A 24,932-nucleotide genomic window follows, 5' to 3' on the forward strand; every position below is an offset into this window, starting at 1 on the left:
GCAGGTTGATAACACCCTTTTGGCCAAAGGGTCCTTGTATTCTGCCGCCAGCAGGAGGGAGGCACTTTCCTTTTTTCAGAGCTCACAAAACTGGTTTTCCAGAAGGATGTACCTCTGAACCTCAGGCTGTTGATGGTCTACACAAGTCAATGATGCCTATTTGCTTACTTTATACAAGATTTATAGACAAGGAATTAGTTCAAAGAAAAAAGATGTCAAATTGATTCAATTCGAAAAGGGCATGATCTTATTTGTACACAGACATCCCCTAAGATGTTATCAAAACCTATTATAATTATGTAAACATTTCTAAAAATTATATAATGCAAAGTTGACATATAAATCAGGAACATTGTTATATGCCAATATTGAACTCCTAGAACACTAAGCTATATAGCAATGCCATTTCTAATAACAAAATACAGTGTCTGAAACACTTTTAACCAAAGAGGTGAAAGACTTCAACAACAAACCTACAGAAATTTTTATTAAAACGTTGAAGATTACATACAAACAAACACTATGAGAAGACACAGCATATGTATGGATTGGAAAACAGCAATATTTTACATGTTCACATGACCCAAAGCAATCAATAGAGTCAATGCAATATATTTTAAAATACCAGTAACATTCTTCAAATACTATGAAAAATAGCCCTAATGTATGCATAGTCCCCAAAATCTGAATAACCTAAACCTTCTTGAATAAAAAGAGCAAAGTCTGAGTGATTATGCTGTCTGATTTTAATATATACTATGCATATACAGAGATCTACATAGCATTATTTAGCATAAAACAGATACAGACTGACTGAACAAAACAGAAAGCTAGAAACAACTTACACATTTCCAGTCCAAAGATTTTCATAATGGTGTGAGGGAAATGTGCATCAGAGAATAGTCATCTTTTTCATTAGATGGTGTAGGCAAAATTTAACATACACGGGAGGAAGAATGTAGTTAGAGTTAGACTCCTATTTCTCACAAGCTACAAAAAAGATCAAAATTGATTAAAGAATTAAATGTAATACCAGAGATTATGAAAATATTAGAAGCAAAACATAAGAGAGATACTTCAAAGTATAGTAATGGGCAGAAGTATTTTACAAGACACTATAAGCAGAGGGAAAAAAAAAACCAAAAATAGGTCAGTGGCAACTCAACAAATTTAAAAATATTCTTCAGCACAACAAAATGTGGGATTACAGAGTAGATTACAGAATATAAAAAATTAATGAATAGTAAAAACATAACTAAAAAAGCTTTAAAAGCTAGCTAATGCAAAAACTCCAGAAACTTAATAAATAGCATAATAATCCAATTAAAATGGCCAATATACCTAGCTAGAGACTTCTCAAAAGAAGATATAGAAACCACTACACATATATAATTATGCATATTAAAATATAAATATTTTAATCATTAGAGAAATGAAAAAGACCAACAGTGAAATTTTTACCAGCATGAATAGTTATTGTCAAAAATTCAAGATAATAAGTACTAGCAAAGATATGGAGTACTAGGAATACATGCCCATTATGGAGAATAATGAGGAGATTCCTCAAGATAAAACCAAAATCAGTATGTAAAAGGGACATCTGTTTTGCTAGGTTTGTTATTTCAGTATTTTTTTTAATATATAGGATATAGAAACAATCAAACTGTCTAACTATTGTTGAGTAGATTTTTTAAAGGTGTACATGCATGCTACAGAATACTATTCAACCATAAAACTAATAAAACTTTGTTATTAACAAAAATATGGAGGGAATCCAAGATGGCGGCGCCTATCACATATCTGATCTACTGCAAGGAGACCAGGGACCTGAGTGGAAACCACAGACCGCAAGAACTGGAGAACACTAGGTGAGTGGAGTCGTGTACAGTGCAGACCACAGGCAGACCTGGCCCCGGCTCAACCAATGGCCCACTGATGATGGGGGCACAGTCCCCAGACTCTTGACTGGAACCTGCCTGCAACTGCAGCCAGGCCCTATAACCTAAACTCAGTATATGGAATTGAACTCCTGGCGGTGAAGCACCAGAGCTCTTGGCCTGGGGAAATCTCAGGGAAACAGGGAGATCTCTCCTCAGACACCCCCCATCTGTCATGTGCCAGTCAACAGAAAGCCCCAGGCGCCACACAGAAGCCCAGGTGGCTATGAACTCATTACACAGCCACAGTAGCTTGATCTGAATAAGACAGGCAAGAACCTAGCTACTGGCTATAGCGGACCATGCCTGCACTATTGGGCAGATCTAACCCGGCCTAGCCAGGCTCCACAGCCTAGTATGGTTTCCCATGCCCTTGGGGAGACTGCATAGCCCTGAGGTGTCAGGACAGAAAAATAAGCAGTGGCCCCAATGCAGTGGGACTGAACTGCCTCAGTTGCGTGATCTGAATGAGATTGGGCAGGAGCCTACTTCTGCTGACCCAGAGGGGAGCCTAAGGTGTGGAGCAAATTCTCCTGGAACTGAAACCAGGTTACCTGCCTGTTCCAGGGTAGAACTCCCTGATTCCCACAGGCAAGGGCCCTCGACCTATAATCACTCGCCAATAATTTGCTCTCACCGATCAGTGAAGGACATAGGAAGCTAACTCCCACATTAGAGACAGCAAGATGACTAAAGGCCAGCATAACAAAATACAAAAAACAAAAACCAAAACAATATGGCATCTCCAGATCCCAGTTATCTCAAATAAAACAACCCTGAGAACTGAAACACAATCGAAATACAAGAAAATGATCTCAAATCCCTAGCAACGAAGATGATAATGGAAGAAATGAATAAAATCCAAAAACAAATGCAGGAAGTTGCAGCCAAACAGGTTGAAGACAGAAAGAAGGCATATAGAGAGACAGTAGAGAAATTCAGGAAAATACAAGCAATCAGATTAAGGAAATCAATAAAACAGTTCAAGATCTGAAAGCCTATAAAGAAGCACTGGAAGAAAATCAGGAATATAAAAATAATCAGATGAAAGAAATGAAAAAAACAGATCAAGATCTAAAGATGAAAATGGAACAATGATAAAGGCAAAGACAGAAGAAAAACGAAATGCGAGAGCTTAGAGAAGAAACCAAGCATCACAGAGGTGAGCTTCTCTAACAGAATTCAAGACATGGAGGAATTAATCTTGGGACTAGAAGATACAATCGTAGAACTTGAAGCAATAATCAAAGAAAAGGCTAAATCTGAAGAATTCCTGACACAAAACATCCAAGAAATTATGGACACCATCAAAAGACAAAACCAGAGAATAATACGCATTGAGGAAAGAGAAGACCACTGACTCCAAGGCCAAAATTATATTTCCAACAAAATCATAGAATAAAATTTCCCCAATTTAAAGAAGGAGATGCATATAAACATAAAAGAGGCTTACAGAACACCAAATAGAATGGGCCAGAAAGGAAAAATCCTCCCACCACATAATAATCAAAACACAAAATATAGAGAACAAAGAAAAAATATTAAAAGCAGCAAGGAAAAAGGCCAAGTAACATATAATGGCAAACCTATCAGAATTCCACCCAAATTCTCAGAAGAGACCACAAAAGCCAGAAGGGCCTGGACAGAGATCCAGCAAAACCTAGCAGACAACAGATGCCAGCCCAGGCCACTATACTCAATGAAACATTCAATAACCATTGATGGAGGAAACAAGATATTCCATGACAAAAACAAATTCAAACATTACCTATCCACAAATCTGTCACTACAGAAATTACTAGAGGGAAACCTCCAATGCAAAGTGACAAGCTACGACCAAAATCACACAGGAGAAAGATACCTACACCATCGCAAAAATATAACCATACAAGCACTCTGCGGACCCAACATCAAAATCAAGGCACTTACTTAACAGTTACTCATCACAAATATCCCTCAACATCAGTGGTCTCAATTCTCCAATAAAAAGCCACAGACTAATGGAATGGATTCATAAACAAGACCCAACATTCTTTTGAATTCAAGAAACGCATCTCAGCCACAAGGGCTGACATTACCTCAGGGTTAAAGGCTGGGAAAAAAAGGTATTCCAAGTAAACACACAAGAAGCAAGCTGGTGTAGTCATTTTAATATCTAATAAAATAGACTTACAACCAAAATTAATCAAAAGAGATGAGGAAGGACACTTTGTACTCATTAAAGGTAAAGTCAACCAAGATGACACCACAACTCTAAACACATAAGCTCCCAGTACAAGGCACCCACATTTGTAAAGTAACTATTATCAAAGATTAAACCACACATTGATCCCCACACATGAACAGTGACAGACTTCAACACCTTACTTTCACCAAAGGATAGGTCATTGAAGCAGAAACTAAACCAAGAAATAATGACACTAACCAACATCATGAATCTAAAGGATCTAATATATATCTATAGAACTTTTCACTCAATCTGAAAGGATTATACCTTCTTCTCAGCGCCTCATGGCACCTTCTCCAAAATTGATCACATAGTAGGTCACAAAGCAAGCCTCAACAGATTCAAGAAGATTGAAATAATACCTTGTATTCTATCAGATCACCATAGTGTAAAGCTGGCTTTCAACAACAACAGAAATAATAAAAAGCCTACACACACATAGAAACTAAACAACTCTCTATTTAATGACATCTCGGTCAAGGAAGAAGTAAAAAAAGAAAATTGAGGACTTCTTGAAATTCAGTGAAAATGAAGGAACAACATACCCAAATTTGAAAGCAGTGCTAAGAGGAAAATTCATAGCACTAAGAGCCTTTATAAAGAAATTGGAAACATCTCATATAAGCAATTTAATGACACATCGGGAAGCCCTTGAAAAAAGCAGAAACACCAAGAGGAATAGACATCTGGAAATAATCAAACTCAGGGCTGAAATCAATAAATTAGAAACAAAGAGAACAATTAACAGAATTTTAAAAAATCAGGAGCTGGTTCTTCAAAAAAATCAATAAGATAGACAAAGCATTAGCCAAACTAAATAAAAGGCAGAGAGATAGTACTAAAAATAACAAAATCAGAAATAAAAAGGGAGACATAACAACAAACAATGAAGAAATACAAAGAATCATAAGATCCTACATCAAAGGCATATATGCCACAAAATTTAAAAATCTAAGGGAAATGGACAATTTTTTGATTGATCCGATTTGCCAAAATTGAATCAAGATAAGATAAACAAAGTAAATGGTCCTATTTCTTCTACAGAATTAGAAGCAGTCATTAATAGTCTCCCAACTAAAAATGCCCAGGGCCAGATGGTTTCAGTGCAGAATTCTACCAGACCTTCAAAGAGGAGCTAATACTGATAATCTTCAAGCTACTCCAAAAGATAGAAATGAATGGAACATTACCAAATTTGTTCTATGAGGCCACAGTCATTTTGATACCTAAACCTCATAAAGACCCAACAAAAAAGAGAATTTCAGACCAATTTCTCTTATGAACATTGACACAAAAATATTCAATAAAATACTCACAAACCGAATACAAGAACATATCAAAGATATCATTCACCATAACCAGGTAGGCTTCATTCTAGGCATGCAGGGATGGTTTAATATACAGAAATCCATCAATATAATCCACCATATAAACAAACTAAAATTAAAAAAATCACATGATCATCTCCTTAAATGCAGAAAAAGCATTTGATAAAATCCAACACCCATTCATGTTTAAAGTTTTAGAGAGATCAGGGATACAGGGCACATACCTAAACATATTTAAAGCTATATGCAGCAAACCAATAACCAACATTAAATTAAATGGAGAGATACTCAAGGAAATTCCTCTAAAATTAGGGACCAGGCAATGCTGCACACTTTCATCATATCTCTTCAATATAGTTCTTGAAGTTCTAGCCAGAGCAATAAGAAACAAAAGGAGATCAAGGGGATCCAAATGGGAAAGGAAGAAGTCAAATTATCCTTATTTGTATATGATATGATAGTGTACATAAATAACCCCAAAAATTCTACCAGGAACTCCTACATTTGATAAACACCTTCAGAAAAATGGCTGGATACAAGCCTTCCTATATACAAATGACAATCAGACAGAGGAAAAAAAATTAGGAAAACTACACTCTTCATGATAGCCACAAGCAATATAAAATATCTAAGAGTAACTCTAACCAAGCAAGTGAAGGATGTGTTTGGAAGAAAACTTCAAATCTCTGAATAAGGAGTTTGAAGATGTCATCAGAAGATAGAGAGATCTCCTTTGTTTGTGGATGGGGAGAATTAACATAGTAAAAATGGCCATGTTACCAAAAGCAATTTACAGATTCAATGCAATCCCTATAAAAATACATACACAATTTTTTAAAGGCATTGAAAGATCAATTCTCAACATCATATGAAAAAAAAAAAAAACAGACAAGTTAAAACAATCCTGTATAATAAAAGATTGTCCAGAGGAACATCCTTACCAAATTTCAAGCTGAACTACAGAGCAATAATAAATAAAACAGCATGGTACTGGCATAGAAACAGGCTGACTAACCAATAGAATCGACCCTGAAATAGATCCACACACATATGGACACTTGATTTTTGACAAAGAAGCCAAATCTATTCAATAGAAAAAGGATAGTATTTTCAACAAATGGTGCTGGTCTAACTGGATGTCTACTTGTAGAAAGATGCAAATAGGCCCATATTTATCAGCATTCACAAAAGCCAAGTTGAAGTGGATTAAAGACCTCAACATAAAACCAGACACACTAAATATGTTAGAATAAAATGTAGGGAAGAGCCTGGAACTCATTGGCAAAGGAGACAACTTCCTGAACCGAACTCTAACAGGCCAGGCTCTAAGGTTAACAATTAATAAATGGGACCTCATGAGGCTGAGAAGCTTCTGTAAGGCAGGAGACACTATCAAGAGAACAAAGCAACAGCCTACAGACTAGGAAAAGATCTTCACCAACCCTACATCTGACAAAGGTCTAATATCCAAAAGATATAAAGAACTCAAGAAATTAAACACCACCAAACCAAACAACCCAATTGAGAAATGGGGCTCAGAATTACACAGAGAATTCTCAATAGAGGAATATTGAGTGGCTGAGAAACACTTAAGAAATGCTTAACATCCTTAGTCATCAGAGAAGTGCAAATAAAAATGACTCTTGAGATTCCATCTTACACCCATCAGAATAGCTAAGATCAAAAACTCATGTGACAGCATATGCTGCCGAGGATGTGGAGAAAGAGAAACATTCCTCAATTGCTGGTGGGAATGCAAACTTGTACAACCACTTTGGTAATCTATCTGGTGCTTTCTCAGAAAACTGGGAATAGGGCTACCTCAAGACCCAGCTATTCCACTTCTTGGGATATACCCAGAAGATGCTCCACCACACAACAAGAACATATGCTCACCCATGTTCATAGCAGCCTTATTTGTAATATCCAGAACCTGGAAATGACCTAAATGTCCCTCAGTTAAAGAACGGATAAAGAAACTTGGTACATTTATACTATGGAATACTATTCAGTTACTAAAAACAAGAAAATCCTGAAATTTTCAGGCAAATGGATGGAATTAGAAATGATCATCCTGAGTGAGTTAACCCAGAAGCAGAAAGACTCACATGGTATATACTCACTTATAATTGGATACTAGCCCAAAAAGAATGCCCTCTGAAAATCTTCACTTATCAGGAGATTGGGATAGATGTGAAGACTTCCTATTGGGCCTTAGGTGAGAGAAGTATAGGAGAATGAGGAAATAGAAGGATCCAGAGTGTCCTAGAAACCTCCAAGAATAACAACATGACAGGCGGATCTGGACCCAGGAGGGTCTGCTCAAACTACTGCACCAACCAAGGACAGTACAAACAGTAAACATTGAACCCCTACTCAGATCCTGGCCGTGGACAGGACATTCTCTATAGTTGTGTGGAGAGTGGTGACTGACTCTGACATGAACCCTGGTACTCCCTATTTGATCACTTGGTGGGGAAGCCTGGTGCACACAGAGAAAGGATAAGCAAGCTACTAAGATAAGACTTTATAGCCTACGACCATATGGTCAGGGGGGAGGTCTCCTTCTGTCACAGACCTAGGGGATGAGAATAGGGTGAAAGGCGAGGACATAGGAATGGGAGAATACAAGTGATTGAATAACAATTGAGATGTAATCTTAATAAATTTATTAAATGAAAAATAAAATAAAATATTAAAAAGATAAAAATAAAAAACAACAACAACAAAAAGTCTAACAATACAGATGGAGCTGGAGATTACTGTGTTAAATGTATTAAGGCCAGAAACAGGAACTATTTGATATGATCTCACTCACATGAATGTATAAAATAGTGGCTGTGCTGGTACAAGCCTGCCATTTAGACTTTTAAGCCAGTAAGGCAGGAGCACCCTTAGTTTGGGCCAGCCTGAGTTTCAATGTGATAATTGCTTTAAAACACAACACAACGCCTGCTCCTAGAGAGGGTGGGAGGGAATGGGAAGATACAAGCGAGGGGATAAAAATTGCGATGTAGTATGAATAAATTATACTATATTCAAAATGAGAAAAAAGCTAAATAGCAAAGCAAAACAAAGGGCTGGACGTGGTGGCGCACGCCTTTAATCCCAGCACTTGGGAGGCAGAGGCAGGCGGATCGCTGTGAGTTCGAGGCCAGCCTGGTCTACAAAGTGAGTCCAGGGCAGTCAAGGCTACACAGAGAAACCCTGTCTCGAAAAACCAAAAAAAAAAAAAAGCAAAGCAAAACAAAACAAAACAAAACTAAACAAAACAAAAATTCCATTTTCTAGAAGTTGAGACTATAATAGTAGCATTCAGAAGTGAAAAGTAGGGGAGTAATGGGGAAAGATTGATGCTAAGTTATAAATAGAACCATGAAGGTATGCTAATGTATAGTAATTAGATGTCCAATAAAATGGCAATATAAAATATAAATTGAAGGTTTTTACAATAAAAAGATGGTAAATAATAAAAATGATAGATGAATATAACTCAAAGTATGAAGTATCAAAACTTCTGAGGATACTCCAACCATATTCACTTAGTTTTGAATAATTTTTTAAAGAATTTGATTTAAAAATGTATTTGTGTGTGTTTTCCCATGTAAGTTCAAGTGCACCAGGTACGTGCAGGTGCCCAGAGGCCAGAATAAGACATTAGACTCAGTAAAGCAGGAGGAACAAGTGGATGTGAGCCTCTATGTGGGTGCTAAAAACTTCATCTTGGTGATCTGCAAGAGGGGCAAGTCCAATTAATCACTGAGCTATTTCTGGAATCCCTAAGAATTAATTAATAAAAATAAACACACACACACACACACACACACACACACACACACACAGAGAGAGAGAGAGAGAGAGAGAGAGAGAGAGAGAGAGAGAGAGAGAGAGAGAGAGAGAATGTTTTCCTAACCAGCAGGTAAAAACTTGTTCAAGTCCACACCTGAAAGTCTAGAATAAAGAGAATAATATCTATCATATTGGATTTGTGTCCTAAGCTCTTCCTTCACGACAATGATATAGGAGGAGGAAAAAGTGCAAAGTTTTCTTCTGTCTCCTTTTTTTTTTTTTTTAAGTCCTTCACTCTTAGGTGATTTCTGGAAGATAACCTCAGCACACTACAAAACCTAACATCAGCAACTTCCACATTTCAATACAAAAACTAACAACTCTGGAGCAGTGGCAGTTCAGTGTCCAGATGAGGTTTCCTCACCAATAGTGCCTCAAGAGTGAGAGGGGAGGAACTAACACACAAATCACCAACACCAATACATATGTGGCACAGAAAATTATACTTAATTTGTTAGTCCATAATATATGGTTTGTGGCAATTTAAATTTTACCTACGAGTTTTCCTACCACTGAAACTTGTATTTGCATCCAGGGATAGCTCTATTGTTTTCTCTTTAGTTGCCATAGTCATGTACAACGTTAAAGGGTAGAGAATAATTAGTTTTAGACGAGATAACTTTGATCCTAGTGTATGCTATAAATAATATAGCTTCTAAAATGAACAGCCTTAAGCTAACATTCCAGGCTATTCAAAATTGTGCTTTCACACTATCCTCCAATATCTCAAGTATTTGCATTCTAATTAAGGTAATCTCTGCAGAGAGTAACAATACTTACTGCCATATCACCCTGTCAGCCTGGGATGTCACCTTACTTTTTCGTAATATGCATTTTTTAACTAAAAAAAAAAAATCAGCTGTCTATCGGTTGTCCTCTCAGCAGTTATTTTTCCCCGTTCCTTTAAAATACTTCTCTGTTCTTATTTAAGAAATGTAAACCAGGGCCTTATTCAGCAGTCATTAGAGGAGCTTCCTCCTGAAGCTAATGGGAACAGATACAGAGACCCACAGCCAGACATTGTGCAGAGAGATGAGGGGAGGACACATGGCTCAAAATGGGATGTCTCCATCAAATCCTCCAGGGCGCAGGCAACACCATAGACGCCAAGATGAAAGGAGTGTAACAGCCAGTGGGGATGGAGAACACCAGAAGAAGAAGTGCCTCTAAATCAACTGCGAAAAGTGCATATGAGCCCATAGAGACTGCAGCAGCAAGCAAGGTACTTCAGGAGTCTGCATCATGTCCTCTGTGTGTATATTATAGCTTTCAGTTTAGCGGTTTTTTTTTAGGGGACTCCTGAGTGTGTGAACCAGTGGGTCTTTGATTCTTGTGCCTTCTCCTGGACTCTCTTCCTTCTGTCTGGTTGCCTAATCCTGCTTTGCTGCAATGGTTTTTCTTTTATCTTATTATATTTGTTATATTGTTGTTGCTTAGAAACCTGTTGTTTTCAAATGATATAGAGAAAGTGAGTGGATCTGGATGGGGGAAGAAATGGGGAGGATCTGAAAGAAGCAAAGGGAGTGGAAATTGTAACAGAAATTGTATGCGAAAAGCATCTGTTTACAGCAAAGGTTGGGGACAAGAAACAGCTGTTTTGTTTTTGAGGAATTTACCTTCTATCCCAATAGGCGTGATGGAGCGCCTGCACCCATCCTCACCAGACACAGTAGCCTGCTCAGAACCTTTACAAGCATAGCCAGCTCTCTGGCATGTGAGAGTGATTAGATGCACAAGCCTATGACCAACACATTGAGGGGGCAGATGTAAGGGATGTCAAAGGGCTAGAATCTTGGCGGCTTTTTGTCCCCCAGGACCAAACTTTTTCCAGAGCCAGATCTTCCCTTTGGTGTTTCTAGCACCATAACCAACACACAGCCTTTTATTTCCTACAGAATTTGGGCTTCCTTACTCTTAACAGGAAGGATGTTATTGGTGACACATAGCCTAAAGCACCTGCTCTACAGAGCCACCTGACTTTTTGCCTGATACTCATCTTTTTCTCATCTCCCAAGTGCAATATAAGAGGGTAATCTGCAATAAGTAACAATGATAAATTCAATTATAAAAAGTTGGTTTTAGTCCTTCATGTCCCTAATTAGAAAACATGCATCTATAGGTATAATAACTGTTTTCTCTTTATAACAGTCACAACCAATTTGCTTTAAAAATTTGAATTTATTAAATGTGAATAATTATCAACAAATGAAGTAAACAAGAAAAATGATGAGCTTTATTTTGTATGCAATGATGTAATAATATGTCTCATTGTTAATAGATTATCTGATGAACCTGAAATTTAGCAACATTGAATTTTCTTGGTCTCACTATGATTTCTTTCTTTAAATGGTTTTGTTGTATAACCTTTTGTCAACTCATAAACTTCATTGTTTGAGCTGAAGTGGCATATTTCAGAGGAATATTTCAGGGGCAACTTGCCTTCATGAGACAGTTATGATAATGTATAATGTTATTAAGTACCAACACAACTGTGATAAGTGAAATTTCCCTTCCTATCTCCCAAAATATAACCATTGTGAAAGGCAATTGCAGTGAGATAAACCTAGTATTCACAGAAATTTTCATATATAGCTGTCTATAACTCAAATGTCAACTGTAGAAGCTGAAAGACCTTTTTAATATGCTCAGTATTTTACCCTTGGAAGTATTGGCTACCTCAGAAGATCGGGGAGGCTGGAACTGCTGATTTATCGATCTCTATTCCAGGGGAATCACAAGCTACTATTCTAATTTTCCTGGAGTTATTGTAAGCATCAAATTAAAGGCAGTGATCTGATTGCAGTGTTATTGCTTTCTTTAAGGCCTTGACTGCTACGACCTATCCACTTGCAGTTTCAAGGGTGTTTAATGTGACCAACCCATTGGATCTATTTTACACCCTAGGCACATCAAAGAAACCGTCTTTTGTTGCATTTGGTGTTGATGATGATTACGGCCTTCAAATACAAATATTATTGCTATATAAGTGCTACACTTTGGATTTCATCTATTGTGTAAGCCCAGCGAAAGCAAACAATGGACACTTGTCAAGTGTCAGGTATAAAGCTGATCCTGGACAGGGTTTCCTATATCTTTGAAGAAAGAAAAACGAGAAAAACAAGTATCAGAACTGTTTTCCTGAATCAAGTTTTTGTTGCTGTTGTTGTCAAGGTTATAAAAGCATAGCTTACAAACGTGTTTGACAAAGCAACATGTACTGTATTACATTGTTAAGCAGGATGGAAATTGCTAGCAGACAGAAGTCATGGTAAAGTGGAATGTTCTGGTAAATCTTTTAAAAACTGAAGAAGGTAAATACTTTGAAAGAAGTGATGAATAATGGAGAAAATGCTAAGGCAGCCACACGCAAGAGAACATAAGTAGTATTGAAATCTGGAAAGTTTGGAACATCCCTCCAACCTATTGTGATCAGCAGAGGAGCCTTTAAAAATGGTCCTTGCACTAACCAAGGCCAAAGAGATTAAAGTTTCATTCCCTTGCTTGCTTTTTCCCCACTCTTTATTAGCTTACTGTTTTGCAAACTGTATCCAGGTTTTTATACAGAACCGCACTCATGGGCATCAAAGCAAACATAGTAAACATTTATAAGCAGCAGTTAGTTCCTTTCTTCCTGGCCTCGATTTTATTTACTCAATTAATTATTTAGTCCTAACAAGGAACACAGGCTCCCTCCCGCTCTCCTCATCCCTTTGAAGTCATCAGCTGTGAAGGGAGGCACTGAAGTGAGTGGACTCCACATGCAGGGATAACAGCATCAAACAAGGCTATTGTTTTAAGTGCCACAAACATTAACAGCAGCAGCTCAGTAATAATAATATAAAAGTAATTATGAGAGGTTATTAAATGGAGAATGATTGCCACTTATTCTCCATGAAAGACAAGTGCGTGCAGGAAATGATTACTGTGATTTAAATATTAGGAGACTATATTATTTAAAGAGATAGATATATTTTCCCAGTAGGATTTCACGATATAAAGTCTTTATTCATCTCTTAATCACACCTAATTGGAAGTTTGTGTCTGGTTAAATAATAGAGTCAAAGAGTATCTTCTAAGAAGATTATCCTTACTTTTGCTCCCTTCTCACCTCTCCTGCCCAGTTGTGAAACCTGAATCCTTACCCGTTTGATACTTAAAATAACACTGCACGTTTAGGTAGCATTTAACATTGTTATCTCATTTTCTTCTTGAGATGGCTGCTTGAATCCCAATTTTTCTGTGGACTCAATATATCCTGACTGATTATGAGACCTGGTTAATGTCACACAGCTAATTAACTATGGTAGAATAGGAACTCAGAATGAGGCCTTTGGACATGAAGTCAATAATTAACTTGCAGCCTTGTCAGGAAGCATTCTTTACTAGTACCAAACGGTGACCTTCAAATCATAGTGAATGAAATTTAGACTAGGGTAGTTAAAAGTATGAAATTTAAATAGTAACAGAATTAGAGCTTCCCGTCTTTAATGGCAGCATGGGCTTTGCTGACTGTAACTCTGCTGATGTCTCCTACATACATGATGGTCAGTGTGGATACAGGTGTGTGCACTCACCTTACCATGACAAGCTCATGAAAGAAAACATCTAGTTCTTCTGCTCTATATTAGTGATGGGTTACCATACCAATGTCAAGGAACTGAAAGGGCTAACCTTAGCTTTCCCTTCCTAAAGAGAGAGACCTTGTTCATTGTGCTGCCAGGCTCAGGCTTTTGTGAATAGTGTTGACATTGATGACTGGTTAGGAGGCTAAAAATGTATACAAAATAATTCTGTAAGCAAGTTTTGTGATGAGAAAAACTTTGCAGAAAGGCATCTACACAGCTCTAAATAATACTGTAGTCTAGGTTGTATAGCTCCTTACCATTTTTTTGGATTCGTTTTTCTTTAGAATATTACTCATATTTTTACCTTTAGCCATTGCCCTCCAATGCAATAACAATTCCAGAGTCTTTTATTTACTTATGTTTCTACCACTAAAACTCAATAGGCTTCTGATTTTTACAGAAAACTGTATTACATATTGTCTGTTTTGATATCATTCATTTCCTAGTCGCTGTTCTTGCACTTAGCCTTCTAAGTTCCTAACTTTCTCATTTAATGCATGAAACTATCTTTTAAAGTAAAGTTCTCTTTGACATAGACAAGGTAATCAGGTATGTTTTTCACTAGGCATGTGCTAAACATATTGAACACATTCCACTAAGACTTTCCTAAAATTTATTTTGGTTCTATGATTATCTTTCACATATAATTCTTCTTCTCCTTTGTTGGGTACCACCCTCCCTACATCAGGGGCATCTTCTCTCATCGTACCAGTCATCCCGTAATCCCAACCATTCTTCCTTCTGACCACTTTATCACTTTTATTGTATCCTTTCTTTTTATATCTACACATCTATATGTATGCACATATAAATTCAACAGTACATTCTGTGTGTAAAAAAGACATATGGTTTTTGTCTTTTTGAGTCTGCCTTATTTTGTCTAACATGGTGATCTCTAATTCTATTCATTTTCTGAAAATGTCAGAATTTCATTCTTCTTTAACATAAAAGGCATCATCGTTGTACGTACACACTGCATTTCCTCCTGTAAATAATGCCACATTGAACATTAATTACCATAACCTGCGTGACTTTTGGGATTAAACTCATTGATGAAACATGGAATAAAGAAGTGACAGGCACATGTACAGAAAAGCTGGGGTCTGGTTGGCAGTGCAAACTTATGGAGAGACAGCAGCAGTACAGAAACTGAGCAAATTTGTTATAAACATTTGAACAAGGACGTGGGTTTACTTTATACAGCTAAACAAGGGGGCAAGTTTCTTATATATAACTCAACAAGAGACCAATCTCTGATTCCAATCTTGGGGGAAAGAAGCCATGGATGATCATTTCTTCATTCACTGTCAACATTCGTACTCAGAATAGAAGGCCCTGACATTCCAAGGGGTCTCAGGCTTTGGCATCTTTGATATGGTCATACTTATGTATGTAATAATCATTACCTCAGGACTTTATCTGATTCCCACAATTGATATGATTTACTGACTTAGAATTCTTAGTGTTTTGTTCTTTCATACATAAAAAATTGCTGATTCTACTTAGAATTACTTTTTATTTAACACGTATTTTAAGATTATTTTCATATTTTGTTAAGAATGTCATTGGAGTTTGATAAAGATTGTTTGAATCCATGTGTTTCTTTTTATAATATAGCCATTATTCTGTTATTAGTCCTTCCTGCTAATCCATGAAAGAGAAGTCTTTTCATCGGCCAGTGCTGTCATCCATTTCTTTCTTCAGAGCCTTACATCTTTCATTGTCAAGAATTTAAACCTCCTTGGTAAGTTTATTCCTAAGCATTTTATTTCTGTGATAATATTGTGAGTGAGATTTTTTTCTTATTTGTCTTGGGAGGATTGTTATTGCAATATTGAAAAGCTACTGATTTTTGTATGTTAATTTTTTTCTTGCTACTCTTCTAGAAGTATTTCTCATCTCTGAGAATTGGCTACTGAAATCTTTATGATCTTTAAAGCACAAAATCAAGTAGTCAACATATAAGAATAAAGTGATTTCTTCCATTTGTAGCCTGGTTTCTTATTTCTTTCACCCTACTGTTATTGCCAAGCCTTTGAGCAGCACATCAAATAAAAGCAGAGAAAGTTAGCACACTTTTCTCATTCTTCTTTATAGAGGAAGTGCTTTTATTTCCCCTATTTAATGTACTAAATGTTATGATATAAAACTCATATTATACTGCAAAATGTTCCTTACATTCCTAATTATTTCATTGCTTTATGATCATGATAAGATTTTGAAATCCATAAAAGTCCTATTCTGCATATTGAGACAATCATGAAATTTCTGTCCTTATGTCTATTTATGTGACTTATTACATTTACTTTTCCCTTCTGTTGAGCCATCTTAACCCCTGGAGTGAAGTGAAGCTGATCATGACATACGATGTTCTTAGTGTGTTTTTGTTTAACATTTCCAAAATTATTATTGAGAACTTTTGCATTCGTTATAAAAAGTGGCTAGTAGTTTTCTTTCTTTGCTGTAGCTTTATCCAGTTTTGCTATCAAGATGTTGGAAGATGTATAGAATACAATTGGTAGTCTTCTTTCCTTTTATATCCCGAGGAGCAGTTTGAGTAGCATTGGTATTAGCTCCTTTGTAAAAGTGGTGCATGTTGGCAGAGGATCACATGCTCCTGGGCTATCTTTTATTGGGAGACACTACTCCTTAGTCTTATCATGTAGTATGAACATACTTAGGTTGTCTGTGTTCTCTTGATTCACTTTTAAAAGGTATGTGTGTCTAAGAAGTTCTACATTTCTCCTGATTTTCATTTTTAAAGTGTTTTTAAGATATTTCTTAATAATTTTGAATTTTTTGTAATCTGTTGTAACCTCCTCATTTTTCATCCCAAATTTTAGTGACTTGTGTTGCCCACCTTTCATTGTCATAGTTGACTTGAGGTTTTCTTTTTTAAATATATTTTATTAATGTATTCATATTGCATCTCAATCCCTTGTATCCTCCCATTCCTCCCTCCCTCCCTCCCATTTTCCCCTTACTCCCCTCCCCTATGACTGTGACTTAGGGGGTCCTCCTCCCCCTGTATATGCTCATAGGGTATCTAGTCTCTTCTTGATAGCCTGCTATCCTTCCTCTGAGTGCCACCAGACCTCCCCATCCAGGGGACGTGGTCAAATATGGGGCACCAGAGTTCATGTGAAAGTCAGACCCACTCTCCACTCAACTGTGGAGAATGTCCTGTCCATTGGTTAAATCTGGGTAGGGGTTTGAAGTTTACTGCATGTATTGTCCTTGGCTGTGCCATAGTTTGAGTAGGACCCCTGGGCCCAGATCTGCTCATCATAATGTTCTTTTTGCAGGTTTATAGGACCCTCGGGGTCCTTCTGTTTCTCCATTCTCCCATGCTATTCTCACCTAGAGACCCAATATGAAGTCTTCCCCTCTGTCTCAGTTTCCTGGTAAGTGAAGACTTTCATGGGACATGCCCCTTGGACTAGTGTCCTGATATAAGTGAGTATATACCATTTGAATCTTTCTGCTTCTGCGTTAACTCACTCATTATGATCATCTCTAGTTCAATCCATTTGTCCACAAATTTTGGGAATTCCTTGTTTTTAAAGGCTTAGTAGTATTCCATAGTGTAAATGTACCAATTTCTTTATCCATTCCTCTACTGAGGGGCACTTAGGCTGTTTCCATGTTCTGGCTGGTTATGAATAAGACTGCTATATTCATTCTTTGATGATTTCACGTATTGTGTTTTGATCATATTTAGGGCAGGCAGAAGTTATACTTGCTTAGAAAAGTGTTAGTAGTAGGCTTACTATTAGTTCCATGGCCCTAGCAAACCCACCAGTTCATTATATTTACAGTACATACCATGTATCTTAGTTATATTCACTCCCCACCCTCTCCCTCAAAATAACTGAGGCCCATACCATCTCTTCTTTCTTTGCCCACCCTATTTTCATTTTTATCTCTTCATTCTCTCTCTTTCTCTCTCTCTCTCTCTCTCTCTCTCTCTCTCTCTCTCTCTCTCTCTCTCTCCCTCTCCCTCTCCCTTTCCCTCTCCCTCTCCCTCTCTCTTACTTGCCTTCTTGACTTTTTGCTTCTTTATTCTTTGTTTTCATAACTCCCTGAATCTACTTGCAGCTACCCTATGTGCAAGTGTGTAAGTCCAGTCACAGGGGTAACAATCTGCCAATGCCTAGTTCCCCACGATGAAAGGATTCTCCCTCCATCACCAGCCAGCAGTAGCTCCTCAACCAGGTATAACATCAAGAACCCTGACCTTTTCTGTGTGTAACAATTGTGAGTTAGCTTCATCTTCTCAGGTCTTGTGCAGCTATCCATGTCTGCTATGAATTCCTTTGTAACTGACGTGTCACATTCATGAGCTGTCATTTCAGAACACCTCTTATTTTCCGTCTCTTTTATTTTGTTATTGAGTTGTAGTTTTGCATGATGTAATAAATTACATGAAATGATTTATTTTACTTTACATTTTTAAAATGTTATCTTGTAAGTTTGTTTTACAGAGTGTTTAATGGGCCACTGAGACGAATGCATACATTTAATCTACTGTGTGTAGTAGTAGTAGTAGTAGTGTGTGTGTGTGTGTGTGTGTGTGTGTGTGTGTGTGTTTGTACATAAAAACATGAGATAAGTCCAGTATTAAGTGGTGTTATTTAATTCTGTTCAATTTTGTTCAATTTTAGATTTTCCGTCATAATTTTTTATTGATTTTTTGTGAAGTTCACATCATACACTGGTAGCCCACTCATTTTCCAGTCCTTCCATATCCATCATCCACCCTTGTGACATCCACCTAAAAGAAAATAATACATAAAATTAAGTTAAACCAAACATACAAACAAACCTTGCTGTTGAAGCTGTAGCGTGTCATGATATGTCACACAGTATACCCTTTTGTCCAAATAGCTTTGCCTGTAAATATTCATTGTAATGAGTCATTGGTCTGGTTCAAGGCCTCTGGCTTCTGCTATACTGTCATTATTGGATCCTCACTGAGACTCCTCTTGGATTTCCTGCTGTTGCGCTGAGTCATGGAGATCCTGCAGCTCTGGTTCTGCAGTACCAGCAACTTCACACACTTCAGAAGCTCATTGGTGAGGTAGATATTGGGATGGGTCAGCTCTAAGCGCTTGATCTGGGATTGGGTGGTAACTCAGTAGGTCAGCTCATCAGCTCCCCCAAGCCCATGCCACCGCAGCCAGCTCTCCTGCACTGCTCATGTGAGGGATGGGGCCATCTTTCCTGAGTGTCATTTTTAGCAATTATAACAAATCTAAACATGAGGATATGATTATTCTCTGTTGATGTTTTGGGTCAGTGAATAAAACTCAGATTATCAGTTTCATGGAGTATTGGTTAGTTACCATGTCGCTCATCTTGACATAATGTAGACTCACTTGGGAAGGGAGTCTTAATGAAGAATTACCTACAACACATTTTCTTACCCACAATGTAGCTTAGGCTGTTCTAGAACTCACTAGCAGCCTGGCCTCTAACTCCCAAGATATCTACCTACCTATGTCAACCAAAGGCTGAGTGTAGAGGCCTGTGACACCACACCCTACAATTGTCTTGATTGTTAATTGATGTGGGAAAATCCAACTCATTGTGGGAGGCCACATTCTCCAGGCAAGGAGGCCTCAGCAGTGTGAGAGAGGAGGAAATAAACAAATAAGCCTGCATTTCTTCATTTCTTTCAGCTTTGCAATGTTCTTAGCTATTAGAGTTCCTATCTTGACTAATCCATGATGTCCTATAAATTTTTTTCTCCTTTAAGTTGATTTTTGTCAATGCATTTCATCATGCAACAGAAGTGAAACTAGAAGACACAAGCACTTTCACCAGATGAGCTTTCTTTCTTTCTTTTTATTAAACAAACAAACAAACAAACAAACAAAACCAAACAAGCAAAAAAAAAAAAAAAACCCATCCTTCACATCACATACAGCCGGATTCTAGTCTTCCATCTTACCTTGAAAACTCTATTTATGTTTTGTCCTATTTGCTTTTGTTGGCTTACTACAGCTGGCATACAGATGCTACTTAAAGTAGTGTTGAATTAAGTGAATTTGACTAGAAGGTTTCTCAAACAAGTGAACAGAAATGTCCATGCAGTTTCAGTCAGATATTTTAAGGAAAAAGAAAAACTATCATGGCTTGCAATTCTCAGAAAAATTTCCCCTGGAGCTGGCAATATGCATAGAGGCACTTGGCCACCTGAGTTCATTCCCTAGAATCTACACTGTAGAAGGAGATAATAAACTCCCACAAGTTGTTTTTCTGACCTACACAGTCCTCAAATAAAAACTGGACTCATGGACTCCCCAAATAATAAACAAACAAACAAATGAAATTTAAAAACAAAACTTTTCTTTATTCCTTAATCATATAATGATAAGTAGGTCCTCATTGATACTTGGATGTTTTTGAGTATTTAACGGGAGAACATGCAACAAGGGCACAGTCTTCCATTGCTGGTGGGACTGCACCCTCCTACAACCCCTGTGGAAATCAACCTGGAGGTTTCTCAGAAAACTGGCAACAGATGTACCTCAAGACCCAGCTATACCACTCTTTGGCATATACCAAAAAGATGCTCCACCATATCACAAGGACATTTGCTCAACTATGTCCGTAGAAGCTTTATATATAATAGCTAGAAACTGGAAATAACCTAGATGCCTCTCAAAAGAAAAGTGGATAAAGAAACTATGGCACGTTTACACAATGGAACAGTACTCAGCTATCAAAACCCCAAAACATCATGCAATTTGCAGGCAATCGATGAAACTAGAAAAGGTTATCCTGAGTGTGGTAACCCAGGCCCAGAAAGACACACATTGTATGTACTGACTTATAAGCAGATAATATCCATAAAGTACAGGATAACCATGCTGCAAATTCATAGGCCCAAAGACAAGGAAGGCCCAGGGGAGGATGCTTGTATATCACTCAGAAGAGGAAATAAAATAGATATCTGACGTAGATTGAGGGAGGGAACTGGATGGGCCAGGGGAAGGGGAAAGGAATGGGGTAGATTATTAGGTTATGTGTGTGAGGACTAGAAGAGAGAAGAAAAATCTGTAGTGGAGGCATCTCTAGGATAGTGCAGACTCCTGGGAGTCCATGTGGGTGATCCTAGCTGAGACTTTGAGCAGAAGGGTATATGAAGTCTAAAGTAGCCACCTCCTATAGCCAGCCAGGTGGGACTTCTAATGTAGAGACACCAGCCCACCCATAAAACCTTCAACCTCAAAGTTGTCTGGCCTAAAGAAGTGTAGGTATAAAGTGGAGCAAAGATTAAGGGAATGGCAAAACAATCAGTGGCCCAACTTGAGACTCACCCCATGGGAAAGAGCCAACCTCTGAAACTATTTAGTGATGCTCTGCTGTGCTTGCAGACAGAAGCCTAGCATAACTCTCTCCTGAGAGGCTTCATCCAGCAGCTGATGGAAACATATTCAGAGACCTACAGCCGGACAACAGGCTAAGCTGGGGAAGTTTTGTGGAAGAGTGGGAGAAAGATTGAGGAAGATGGAGGGGACAAGGACACTACAGGACCTACAGAGTAAACCAACCTGGGCCCACAGGGGCTCACAGAAACTGAACCACCAACCGAAGAGCATGCATGGGCTGGACCTAGACCCTCTATACATATATATCAGATGTGCAGGCTGGTTGTCACTCACGTGGGTCCCCTAACAATGGGAGTAGGGGCCATCTTTGACTCTGGTGCTTGCCTTTGAATCACTTTCCCCTTGCTGGGCTCCCTCAGTAGAAGAGGCTGCACTTAGTCCTGGCAGGATTTGAGGTGCCAGGGTGGGTTGGAACCCCATGGGGCCCTCCTCTTCTCTGAGGGGTGACATGAAGGTGGGTCTGAGAGGATAGGAGAAAGGGGGCTGGGGTCAGGTTGTAAAGAGATTAAATAAATAAATAAGGGGAAAGAGACAAAGGCTACTGCCTGCAATTATATGAATGCAAGCAGATAACATGTAGGGGGAAACATATTTAAATATATTAAAGATTTTAAACGCTCAAAAAAAAACCAACAAATAATGGTAAAGAAGAAGGAAAGTAGTGGGAAATTCCTGGATTATAGTATTTAATGTATTAATGACTTGTGAAGAAAAACATGTAGGAAGAAACATTAAAATTTTACTAAATCTATTCTTCACGCTCGTTACAGATTGTAAATTATAAACCTATGTAAAATTTGTATTTAAATTATTATTTTTATTCCTCAGTAACAAAACATCTTTTAATAAGTCACTTCAGTTACCTTAATCCCTGTCTAAGTCTTTAAATAGCTGGCAATACGCTAATTAGGGTAAGTGGACAGGAGAGATCAGGGAGTCTTAGGAGGAGAACATGGTCCGTGACTGGTGTTATGGCCTGTGGCATCTCAGTACTTCCATTGTATATGGCCTATCTGTATTTAGTTATGCTTTAGGTCTTAGTCCTCATTAGCTTGCCTTCTCTTTGGATTTTATTTCTATACTTGGCTGTGTCCTGTTATGATTTCTCTTCTAAGCATTGTCCTTTTATGGAGCCATGGGGACAGTTTATCTTATAGAACCAAAGAGGAGAACTAAATATTATCGTAACTGCTGAACTCCTATTTTGCAATTACAAAGTTAGAAAATACCAGGAAGTTCCAAACTCCTTCTGTATTCTGTTTTCCACCATCTCCACCAGAGCATTACACATTTCTGAAGGTAACCAAACACCCATTCATAATAAAAAAGAGACGCCGCTGCATGAACTTGACAACTTATGAAAGAACAAATAGCTACAAAAAGTCATTTGCTAGGGAAAAATTCCACTTCTGTTGTCAGTGCCCCAGCCAATATCGTCTGTTCTGGATGTTGCCCACATTGCTTAGAGGAATTCTTTTTGTAAATGTGCTACAAGCTGATAAACTCAATCCTGCAGGCTTTTATTCTTTATGTTTGCAATTTCATTAGACAGCACGGTGACCTCCTTTTTCCCTCTTTGCTTTATTCTTGCTTTAGACTCTGATGGTGATAGCAGCTCTCTCTCTCTCTCTCTTTCAATTTAAGTTTAATTGAACTTGAGATTAGTTGTTCACAGATGCTGGTAAACCTTGCCATGTGTTGCCTAAAAACAAATTCTAACTTCAATTTGAATAGCACCTTTCACATCAGCACCCCAAATTGCTTCACAGTAATACATCATCAATATTTCACAATGTGGCATCACTGAGCAGCATGCACAATGATTCACCATCATTTTAAACACTCTAGAGAAGCTGCCACTAGGGGGAAGGCACATCCATGAGGTTACTGCATGAAATAGTTTAGGAGCAAACAATGTTTAGGACAGACTAGCCAAAAGATATAAAACTGCTCCCGAGGCACATTTTATTATTGCGTCAGTAAATAAAAATTGAATAAATTAATGAACAATATACTCTGCTTTATGTGTAAATATATACTTGATGTCTGAATAGTCTGTAGATCTCATTTTATACATGAACAATAACATTGTTTTATTTTATCTAAGAAATTAATTCATGGGAATGCATTTGTTCAAGCTGAAAATAAGAGTATTAATCCAAGGCATCTCTTTCTCCTTTTCACTACACCTAGTATCCACATTAGTATCTCTAGAATTTATGTTATTGCTTTCCACTATGTTGTCATATTTCCTCATCTTATTTCTTCTATATTATTTTATTTTCATTTTTCTATATTTGAAGTTATAATTTCTTTACAACATGTCTCCATTTTCTTTCCCACCTCCCAACCCTTCTATGTGCCCCTTCGACTTTCCTTAAATTCATGACCTCGTCGAGACTTCTGCTCCTGCGCCTCTGCGGGAAGCTGGAGCAGAGCTGGCTTTTGTTAAGACAGAACTTAGCCTATATGTGCTGTTTTACCCACTGGAACAGTGACGGATGACAAAGATGTGCTTTGAGATGTGTGGTTTGGACGAATTCCAACTTGCTTTACTCTCTCTCAGGATGAGATAGCTGAGAGGGAAGCAGACCCATAGTATTTGCTGTTGCCATGAGTCAGTTATTTGACGTTGGCGACGTTAGTGAGATATGGTTTGAATATGAAGGGACAGCCCTGAAATGGCAGTATCCAATTGGTTTACTGTTTGATCTGCTTGCATCAATTTCAGCTCTTCCATAGAACATCACAGTACATTTCAAGAGTTTTCCAGAAAAGGACGTCTTACACTGTCCATCCAGGGATGTGGTTGAAGCTCACGTTATGGTATGTATGAGAGAAGCTGATGCTTTAAAGCATAAAAGTCAAATTATCAACAAGACGCAGAAGAAAGACCACAAGCAGCTCTGGATGGGACTGCAGAAGGACAGATTTGACCAGTTTTGGGCCATCAACCGGAAACTTATGGAATACCCGCCAAAAGAAAATAGATTTTGTTAGATTCCTTTTAGAATATATCAGACCACCACTGAACGACCGTTCATTCAGAAGCCTTTCCGTCCTGTGGCCGCAGATGGACAGTTGCACACACTTGGAAACCTCCTCAAAAAAGTCTGTCCTTCTGTAGTTGCCCCTGAAGATGGAGGAAAGAAGAACCAAGTGATGATTCACGGAATTGAGCCGATGCTGGAAACCCCTCTGCGGTGGCTGAGTGACCATCTGAGCTACCCAGATAATTTTCTTCACATCAGCGTTGTCCCTCAAGCAACAGATTGAAGGAGCGGGTCATCTTGGATGGAGACACCCTGTGTCGGGACTTAGCGGAGCACACCACCCTTGCTTCAGTCAGTTGCGGTGGAAACAACAGACCCCCATGGCCCTGCGAGCCAAGGAGGAGGAGGAGGTGTCAGGTCCCAGCCCTCGGGAAAACTCGAATCAGGGTTCACCTGAAAGAGGGAGTAGGGATTGAAAGTAGGATACAGAGATGCGAGAAATAACGAATCAAGTCTGGAAATTTCTGATCAAGATTCACTTTATTGCCAACTAGCAGGAACATATATAGAGCAAGG

The 24,932-nt window shown here is 38.1% G+C and overlaps 1 pseudogene across 1 annotated transcript; it reads left to right on the top strand.

Annotated features, from left to right (window-relative positions):
- The first annotated feature begins 1,779 nt into the window (after positions 1 to 1,779).
- On the top strand, positions 1,780 to 24,639 carry LOC311584177 (autophagy protein 5-like; annotated as a pseudogene). The gene is made up of 4 exons: positions 1,780 to 1,868; positions 10,273 to 10,432; positions 15,602 to 15,710; positions 23,859 to 24,639. The product of its transcript is annotated as an autophagy protein 5-like (transcript).
- Positions 24,640 to 24,932: the final 293 nt, after the last annotated feature.

This window comes from Acomys minous, assembly GCF_964271855.1.
Source record: "Acomys minous genome assembly, chromosome: 15".
Lineage (NCBI taxonomy): Eukaryota > Metazoa > Chordata > Mammalia > Rodentia > Muridae > Acomys > Acomys minous.